The sequence below is a fragment of the Tupaia chinensis genome, unplaced genomic scaffold (genome assembly GCF_000334495.1).
Source record: "Tupaia chinensis unplaced genomic scaffold, TupChi_1.0 Scaffold000082_1, whole genome shotgun sequence".
NCBI lineage: Eukaryota > Metazoa > Chordata > Mammalia > Scandentia > Tupaiidae > Tupaia > Tupaia belangeri.
The window spans coordinates 1,192,512-1,202,110 of NW_006159543.1; the positions used below are offsets into that span (position 1 = coordinate 1,192,512).

The 9,599-nt window shown below is 39.5% G+C and overlaps 1 long non-coding RNA gene across 1 annotated transcript in view; it reads right to left on the reverse strand.

The window, feature by feature from the left end:
* Window positions 1-6,667, reverse strand: part of LOC114006781 (uncharacterized) — a 162,324-nt gene extending 155,657 nt beyond the window's left edge. The window contains exons 1-2 of the long non-coding RNA XR_003548462.1: window positions 6,444-6,667; window positions 6,199-6,250 (exon numbers count right to left, since the gene is read on the reverse strand). This is a non-coding gene — a long non-coding RNA (uncharacterized LOC114006781). The remainder of the gene's footprint in view (window positions 1-6,198; window positions 6,251-6,443) is intronic.
* Between the last annotated feature and the right edge of the window lie 2,932 nt (window positions 6,668-9,599).

The following is a 9,599-nucleotide window of genomic DNA, read 5'->3' on the forward strand; positions in this document are numbered from 1 at the left end:
CCTGGCCATGTGGGAATCCAACACCTAACCACCAAGCCACCTGCCAGCCCCACAATATTTTCTTTTTATGTGTGTATGTCCTGTTATCTATTCAGCAAAAGAGAAACCTATATTCCAAGTATGGCAGTGAAATTATAAACTTATCTTTATACTCTTTATTTTTATAATTATTTTATTTAGCTTCATTTCATTTATTTATTTTAATTTGACCAGAGAGGGATAAAGTGAAAGAGAGAGAGAGTGAAAGTGAAAAGCAAGCTGCCAGGTCTGGCACTTGTACAGCAGTAGGCCATGTGGGAGTCCAGTGCACTTAACCACCATGCCACCTGCTGGCCCTGACTTATCTTTATACTTAAGCAAGCAAAAACCAGTACAAATTAATAATTGAGGTCAATCAGTTTCATTCTTCTGTTAATGAAGTAATTAGAGCAATCGTGTATTTTTTTTTTATTTTCAGAGGGTATGTGCTCACTCCAGAGAAAAGAGGGAAAGCATACCCAGTAGTGTGTGATCACACTGCAATCCTTTTTTCTCCAGTTCTCCATCCTGTCAGGATTTGGGGTATGTAGGCACATACACTCAGCACATTTTCAAGCCATTGAGGGCTGGGGCTTGAACTTCAGTCAGCCATGTGGGTTGTAGTTCCCAATGCACAGCGCTTAACCAGTATACTATGGACCAGCCTGCAAAGCATATTTTGTTTCTGTGATCTGGATTCACTATGAGTTTGTAGAATATGTAAGCACATTTACTGTAGACTGTATACTATGCCTAAAATTTAAGGTTGTTGGCACTCATAGTCAACAACATAAATCCCCTCATACCTGAACAAGCCTTAGAAATTGACAGTTTATTGTAAAAACTAACTGCATAGGGGCTGGCAGGTGGCATGGTGGTTAAGGGTGCTGGAAATAAAAAAAAACCAGCTTAAAAAATATGGGGATTTTTTTTTAGTGTATTGAGAGAGAGAAAGAGAGAGAAAAAGCACCCTCAACAGGACCACCAAGACCATGCTAGGACCACCTTCCCAAGCCTTTCTCACAGTCAGGATCACAGGCACACACTTGCACCTGGAGTATACAAATTGACTCATGAACCAAAATCTAATCTTCTGTATGGTTTCCAGCCATCCCAGCTGGGTCAGCTGGGGATTCTTTTTCTTTTCTTTTCTTTTCTTTTTTTCTTTTTAGAGGACTTGTGTACTTGTAGAGAGAGACAGAGAGAGAAAGGGGGAAGGTGACAAAGCACCCACTCCCCAAAGGGGGATGGTAACACCACAATTCCTTCTCCGTTTCTCTATCCTTTTGGGATTTTGGCACACAAACACACACACACACACACACACACACACACAAACCCAGTGTGTTTCTCAAGCCACTTGATCCAAGACTTGAATCATACAGTCAGTCATGATGTGAGATCCAGCCACCATAACCACCATACCACAGGCTGGGTAGAGGGTAGAGTTCTTCTTTTTTGTTTTTTTGTTTTTTGTTTTTTGTTTTTGTTTGCTGTAGGGCATGTGTGTCTGACAGAGAAAGGGAAAGTGAGAAATTACTCGCTGGGAGATGGCCACACCACAATCCTTTCTCCTCCATTCTCCTCAGGATTTGGGGCACACACGCACATGCACTTGGCATGATTTTCAAGCCACCAGGTCCATGACTCGAACCATAGTCAGCCATGTGGAAGTCCAGCACCTTAACCACCATGTCATGTACTGGTTCCTTAGGATTATTTTTTAATGCCGTGAATTACTTTGGTAGTTTAGTGAGGACTATGGATACTTTTTTAGAATAATACATATAAACGTATATAATAAATTATATAGCATTACAAGAGAGACGAATTATATTGAAATATAAAAATGAAAACATACACAAAAAAACTTGTGATATGGTAACACATCTTTTTTAACATATTAAATAACTTCTATTATGCTCTCTTTTCCTATTTTGAAATGTATTTAGCGATGGCGCTGGCAGGTGGCAGTGGTTAGTGTTCTGGATTCCCACATGGCTAACCACAGTTTGAGTCCTGGACCTGGTGACTTGCTTTCTCGCTTTCCATCTCTCTCTCACTCTCTCTCTCCCTCTCTCTCTCTCTTTCTGGTCAAATAAAAAAAAACAGTAATGATGAATAAAATTAAATAAAAATCATTCTTTTTTTCTTTTTTTATTTCTTTTTTTATACAATTACCTTTTTTAGCTTATAAAGTGAATATTTCACTATGTGAACATTTTTCCCTAGTCAAGTTGATAACACTATAAAATATCTTCAACAGATAATACCACATTTGTTTGTCCCATTAATGCTTTGCCTCTCTATTTTCTTTAAGAAATGTATTTGGGGGCAGTCAGTGGCATGGTGGAAAAGGTGTTGGACTTCCACATGGTCAACTATGGTTCAAGTCCCTGACCTGGAGACACACCTGGGTGTGTGTGCTTGTGTGCCCAAAATTCTAAGAGGAGAAGGGATTATGATATAGCCATCCCCCCTGGGGGGGTGATTTCTCGTTTTCTGCCTCTCTGTCTCTTTGGTGAGTACACATGCCCTGTAGCAAAAATATTTCTCTAAAAATAAAAATGTACTTGTATTTAACCTATCAATAATGTAAATATATTATCATCCATATGTTATCTAGCTACATAGTCATTTGATGATTCACTTGATTGTGTACTCATATATCTGTATCAGCATCCTCAGTCATCCCGATATAGTTCATGTTGACACACACACACACGTTACATATTGTGATTATTCATAGCTAGCTGATATGGCATATTTGCTAACAGATAAAGCAGAAGACTACTTTAACAATTCATAGACACATAACCTCAAATAAGGCAAATATTCTTAACAATCTTTAGACTAGGAAGGGATTTTCTTTAACTCTGAACTCCCTTACAACTATAAGACTGCTACAATCACTGTGAAAATCATAGTGGAAGGGGTCAACCTGGGCAACTTGCAACATTAAATAAACAAGTTGGTATTCTAATCAGACCTTGAATTGAATGTGGCTAAAGGCCTTTTAACCTATGCTTATTGCAGAAAGAACAATAGATATGGTTTCTCTTCTTACTCTCCTCCCCACCCAAATAAGTCTCCCACTAGGCTTTTGACTTTAAGTAATACTCAACTGTATTAGAGCCATTCAACAAAGTACACTTAGATACGGGAAAAGTGGGAAGAAAACATAAAGACTTTGACTACTTTGGGATATATTTTATCTCTTAGACACACAGGCCAATGGTGAGATTTGGCTATTTCTAGGTGTTCTCTAACACAATGTAAGTAAATTCAGACAATAATTATTAATAGCATCCTGTTTTTAAGGAACATAATGACCACTATTGTCTGAGAAAGCAAACTTCTAGGGAATTTGGAACCATGCTTAAATAAATCTTTGTATGCTGTGATTAGTTTAACATAGTCCCTTGGGTAGTTACATGCTTAATAATCAGAGACCATTACAGTTATTTTGAAATCCAAGGCTCTGTCTCGTTCAGATAGTTGTGCAAATAGTTCACCTGAATGAAGACCATCACTCCTTTAAAATAAATTTGATGAAAGTTCATACTTTAATCTTGGATTTTAAAATTTAGTTTTTATTCTTTTATATAGAAATGCTTTATAAATTTTGAAACAGAAAGAGTTCAAAAGCACCTATATGACCTTATCTTTACATGTTTACTGCTATTACATTACTGGCCACTTAATTCTCACAATAAAAAGACTTCATAGTGAAGCACAACATAGTCTTGTTAGTCTATTTATAATAGCTGTTTTCAACAATAGAAGGGGACTTCAAAAAGTCCATGACAAAATGGGATTAAAAAAAGAGCTTATTTTAGTGTAAATTATTTTGAAATCCATGCATAGTTTTTTCATAATACCCATTTTCTGTGAATTTTTGAAGATCCTTTGTATTAATCAAACAAGGTACAGATAATTCAAATATCTAAAAACACCTGAAAGATAAAAATACACTAAAAAACCAGAAGACAAGTTAGACTTGAAAATAGAAGATGAGTACCAATGTAGATGAGAATACAGTGAAAACAGCATAACAAATAACATAGCTTTACAACATCAACAATATTGTGCAGAAGTGAACAATTGTTTAAAGAAACAGCTCTGGACTTAAATAAGACAAAAATTATTTTCAGTGCATCTTAAAGTTTATTTTAATCTTACCAGGGTTAGTTATACTGACATAGCAGGTGATATTGTAAAACACTGAGACAGAATCTAAAACCCATACACCAAAATAGTGCTTGATTTTGGAGACTCACTTCAGTCCTTCCATCGATTCAAATCATCATCCTCCAACGGGTTTAAATGATATCCAGTGATTGGATGCAGTGTTGGGGGAAGTCTTCAGTTATTTGGAATGAACTGTAGTGCTTTTCCCAATAGTATACTGTATAAGATCAGCCAGAGTCTGAAAATAAAAGTTTTGCTAGAGAGGGTATTCTGCCTAAGCATGATATTTTTAAACTGGCAAGATTCCTGGACAAATTGTTAATTAATCAAAACCTGGCAATTTTCAATAAATGTAGTATTGAATCTCAAGTTACCACATAACTAAACTTGTACACTGGAAGAATCAGACAGAAAAGCGCACAGAGCATTAGATCAATATTTCTGCTTACAAAGTCTAGAATTTTCCTTACATAAGAGCTGATGTTCTGAGTTAAGGGGTCACAAGATATTAGAATTCAAATTTTCTGCTATCATCCTCTCTTCATAAGAGAAAGCATTTCACTTTATTCTTAAAGACATCATAGACCAGGATAAAGTAATCTGTTTTTCATAAATGTATTATCTGATGTTATTAGGTTGAATTAAATATGGTTCTATACAATATATTTTAAAATATTTCAAATATTCTTTTTGGAGAGGTTTTTGCTTTTGGGTGCATGTGCTCGCCAAACAGAGAGAGACATAGAGACAGAAAGCGAGAAATCACCCCCCAGAGGGGATGGTCACGCTGCAATCCCTTCTCTATTCTTCTCTCTCGGGATCTTGGGCACGCACGCACATGCGCCCGGCGTGAGTTTTAAGCCACCGGGTCCGGGATGCGAACCGCGGTCGACTACGTGGGAGTCCAGTGACATAGCCATTACACTAACTGCTGGTCCCAATATTTCAAATATTAAAAGCAGAGTCAATAAATTAAAATGATTGAAACCCACGATAAATATTTGGAAAATATATTCATCTGTAATCTATATCATGGATGACTTTGGCTATTATTAAGAGCTTTTTTTTTTTTTTAATTCAGCAGTGAAATAGGACTTAGTAGTCGAACAATTTCATAGTTGAACTCAATGGTTAACTATAACTTTATTTCTTTATTTTCACCAGCATAAGTAGCTAAGTGGGACGGGAAAGCTGCAATATCTCTCATTATTCAAGTCACTCCACGTTTGTGAAACTATTCTAGTAATCCCATTGGAAGTTTCTCTGCTTTCTGGGACCCATTAAACTTTTCTTGACCAGGTGTTTACAGAAATTCCCTTGCCTGCAGTCCCTAGCTGTTTCGATGGATATTATGTAAATAGTTTAAGAAATGTTAACTTTTAGAAAACTTTTTTCCAAGCCACTTTAGCTTTTAGCTTTCTGATGACACAGAAGAGCAGTAAAAGGAAATATCAGGCAGAAATTGAACATCATCTAATGGTATCAATTCAATTCAGGTAGTTAAAGAACCCAGATGTCATCTGGTACTGTCAAAGGACCCTGAAATACTTTAATTCCCATAACATTCGCTACATTTTCAAGTCTTGGTGCTCTCTGCCCACCCTCAAACTTGTGTGCTAATTCATGTTCTTGTAGATCAGAGAAAATTACATTTCTTTTGCCTTGGAGATCAATACAGAGGAAGGCAGTAGATGCCAGTTATCTTAAGTTGTCCAGGAAGAGATAGGCTCACAAATGTGTGTCTCTAAGTGTCTTCTGCTTTTATTTTCCCAGCGCATTAAGAAGTTTTGAGACAAGAAGATGCATGGGTCCCAAAGTCATTAGCTTGACAGGGTCCTCTCCAAGAACCCCATTAACTCCCATTGGAAAGGAAAGTGGTGTGAACTCCATTTGAAGGTGCAATTCTTGGTAAAACCCTAACACAAACACAAGAGTTGGGGATGGGGAGATCAAAGGAGGAGGAGGGAAAAGGGTCCGGAGAAGACTCACCGCTCCTGCCAGTTCCTCGGTCAGGCACAGCGTCACCAGGAACAGCCAAAACCTGAAACCAGAGGGAGGGTGAGTATTATGGCTCTCCAGGCTCCGGGGTCTTGAGTCTCCCTGTAGCCCCCGACCAACTCCTTTGGATGCCTGCTCCCTCTTTCTCTGCAGTGACAGAAGTACAAGTATAGTTGTGGCCTGGCAAAGTAGCCCGAAGTCGGAAAGGAGGGGAACTAAGGGCAGCAACAGCTCACCCAGGGTGCATGCTTGCGGCTCCTCCGGAGCTGAGTCCCGGGAGACTGCTAAACTGCTCCGCCGTCCCGGCTCATCGGGCTCCGCTGATGCTTGGCGGCAGCTTCCTTACTCAGGACAGGGGAGGGTCCCAAATGGCCCAGTTCGGAAGAAGCTTATCTCAGTTTTTAGATGAGAAATGCTCCAAAGGGAAACAAGCTCAGCGGTGCCTGCTAGCACTCAGGAGATAGTTCCATGCACCAGGAAAGGAAGGAATGGAGGGGAAAGGGGCGGGGCTGCCTACCGTCAATCATCCCCCCTACCTTGGGCTGCCGGTTGTCTTTCTCACATTCAGGCACCTTTACACACTACAGTCTTAAATATCTCCATAGCTTTACAGACGGACCCCTAGAGACCTATATACTAAAACCAAAGCAACTATGCATCATACACTTCCATAAACTTCTGTTAAGTTACACATAAACTTGGGCATGAGACTCCTACATAGACAGATGGACCCCAAAGTGGCCCTGTACACCAAGCCCGAATGCAGACAACACTCATAAATAATTGTACACTAAGCATTTAAGGAGAGGAGTGGATTTCTAGAGTTGTAAAATCTACTCTAAGGTCAGTAGAACCTAAGGATGAGCTGCACCCCCCAATAAATCCCAAACCTTTGAAGATATAAAAGTAATCAATCCTAGCGGCTAAGATAACAGAAACATTCTGAAAATTCTTCAACAAATTCCTGAAAGATGTTCTAAGAATCTATATATTTTCTGGGCCTTTTGATACTTTAAATAATCTGCATATCAGAATTGTCAAAGTAGCATTCAAGTCTATTTGGAAGACATCATTGAACTGCCAACTCCACATAAATATTGCCAGTTAGGTGTTTGTGTAGTTCTATGGAGACCGCAGTAAAGTTATTTAATGTCCTGCTCTTAATACTTCTGCAACACAGCTGCAATGAGAATCAATGTGTTTTGTGTTAGCTCAATATAGAAGGTAAACATTAAATATATTTAATGTAGCTAAGTAAAAAGATAACTGTACTATAATAGCGTCCAACCATACTATAATTACTAATACACACTGAATGCTCCCAAATCTAATATATATGTAATAGGAATATTCACACACATACATATGTTCAATTTTTACTACATTTGTAACCATATTAAATTTTATATATTTCCAAAAATTTCACATGTTCTGCTTATATGTAGAAACTCTGACCTGCGAAGAGTTGGCAGTCAAAAAACCCCAACAGCCCACGAAGCAGCGACCAAAATTTGGTTCTAATGATTAACAATTAAAAAAAAATAAAAACAAAACACGGAGTCTGAGATCCATCCGCTAAAAAAAATAGTCCCAGCTCAGGTCTATTTATAATTGGCTTTGATGCTCACACCAATGAGAGTGGGACTGAGCAGGGAAGAAGAGTATCAAGGGAAGGTGCAAATGAACGAATAGAAAAGCTTCCCAGTTGGACTCCCGGTGCTCAATCAACTTAGCTTGGAAATTTCCCTCCCCCAAATAACTGAGTCTCACTCCCTCGCAGGTTGCTGGTGCAGGCTGAAGCTGTGGCGGAGTGATACTCAAATTCCCCAGTGCTGGTGGGGAGGGGGGCGGTGCAGGGGGGAAGAGAGGGAGGAAAGTAGATCTGTAGGACTTGAGTGAGGAAAAAGTTTGCAAGTCTGGACAGAAGGGAAAAGTGCTCCCGAGAGACTGCCTTTGGGGAGGGGAGGGGGGAGGGCAGAGTGGCTTCTTTTTTCTCCCCCCCTCTACTCTTAAAAAGCTTCTTTCTCTTCACCAAGCTGACCGGCACAACTGGGACACCCTCGCTGTCCCTCTCTGGCTCTAGCTCTCCCAATAAATCCTCAAGATTATGTCAATTGGTCAGAGAGAGCCGGGGATTTCGTGCGGGTGCTGAAGGAGCTGCGGGAGCTGGAGAAGAATGAAACTGCGTGAAGTCAGCCAGGCTGCCGGCTTGCTCTTACTGGCCCTGAGTCTTTGGGGGCAGCCTGCAGAGGCTGCGGGAAGTCGCCTCCCCAAAATAGGGCTGCTTGCTTTCCTACAGCTAGCAGAGCCTGGGGTGGGGGACGCATATTAAGGGATCACTAGGCTCTGCTGGGTATTTAAAACTTTCCTCCCCACCCTCCGCCCTCCAGTGTTACCCTGCCTGCTGGCTAACCTTTTCACTGCTTGTACCCAGCCCACGCACTCTTAAAACTTTGTCTATAGTTTAATATTTGGACTATCTAAAATCCAGCTTCTATGAAACTGTTAAACTCCCAGATGAAGTCTTCCTCTCTGCTCTTTCCTTAAACACCTTGAACTCCCCCCCCCCCACACACACCTCAGGTAGTAAAGCCACTGACTGACTTTCTCCTGACATCCTTGTTATAAATGCTGTGGCCACAGATTTCAGATCTTTTGAGTCTTTTTTTTTAAATTACAGACTTTTGTTTATTTTATTATTATTTTTTAATTCACCAAGGCACCTGAACAAATGGAGAATTTGCCCATCGTATTTAAAGGAAAAGAAATCTCTTTTTCCAAAGGAAAGTGTTCTAGTTCAAAGGAGTATGGGTCAGGGTGTTCATATGAGGTGACAGAGCAAAAAGTTCTACTCAGTTTTCAGAATGTAGAACTAAAACCCCAATATACCTCCTAGAAGGATGTCTGGGTAGTCCCACCCACTATCCTTCTGGGGATGAACAGTAGATGTAAAGGAATGAATGACTTTGTGGAGAAAATGCTCTCCAGTGGGAAGCCCATCATCCTTAATTTCATTTACACACAAAGAATAAGTGTAACAAGTTATTTCAGTGTTGTATTTGAGTGATCATAATGGGTGTTTTTCAAAACACTTTATTATGAGTTCATGGCTTAGGCCTTCACAAGGCTGAGTGATTATCAGTTCTTTATATGCAGCTGCTATGTTATAAGAACTGAATCCACTTTCAAGTTAGCTTCCTTATAGTGCTCAGCAAGTCTCAGATCATTGCCCTCTCTATCCTTCAGAAAGGTATGAGAACTTTCATAATACTCTAAGAACAACATAATTATGATGGCAAATCTGCTGAAAAACCATGCGTATGGAATATGATCAATCATACATGCTATAACTTTCCTACATCAAAGTAGATAATTGATTTAAAATTGCACCT